The 284-nt window shown below is 65.1% G+C and overlaps 1 protein-coding gene across 3 annotated transcripts in view; it reads right to left on the reverse strand.

Moving 5' to 3' along the window:
* The window catches only part of Cd82 (CD82 molecule), a 31439-nt gene extending 31181 nt beyond the window's left edge, over positions 1-258 (reverse strand). For 2 of the 3 annotated variants that reach the window (XM_010612511.3, XM_010612509.3), the window contains exon 1: positions 112-257. The gene's annotated coding sequence lies outside the window, so the exon portion shown is untranslated. Of the gene's footprint in view, positions 1-111 lie in introns of all 3 variants that reach the window. The other variant, XM_019205798.2, reaches the window with a different exon arrangement.
* Between the last annotated feature and the right edge of the window lie 26 nt (positions 259-284).

The raw sequence follows: 284 nt of genomic DNA on the forward strand, positions 1-284 counted from the left end.
GTCTCTTGTTGCGAGAAAGAAAGCGGCCGAGCCCGCTGCGGAAGTGAGGAGAACACTAACTTTGTTTTTGCACATCCGGCCGGGTTTCTTTCCCGGCGACCCCTCTCTCACCTGCTGGCTCTGCTTGTTGCTCCGCGCTGCAAGCAAATCCTGCGTATCCGGCTCGCGCCCCAGACCAACTGCGCAGCCCTCGGCTCGGGTCCCTCCGCCGTCTCGGAGGAGGCAGTCGGGGAACTCAACGGCTGCGGCTGGGCCCCGCCCACCGAAGGTCACGCCCCGGACAC

The sequence above is a fragment of the Fukomys damarensis genome, unplaced genomic scaffold (assembly GCF_012274545.1).
Source record: "Fukomys damarensis isolate Sample0158 unplaced genomic scaffold, DMR_v1.0_HiC HiC_scaffold_27, whole genome shotgun sequence".
In the NCBI taxonomy this organism is placed as follows: Eukaryota; Metazoa; Chordata; class Mammalia; order Rodentia; family Bathyergidae; genus Fukomys; species Fukomys damarensis.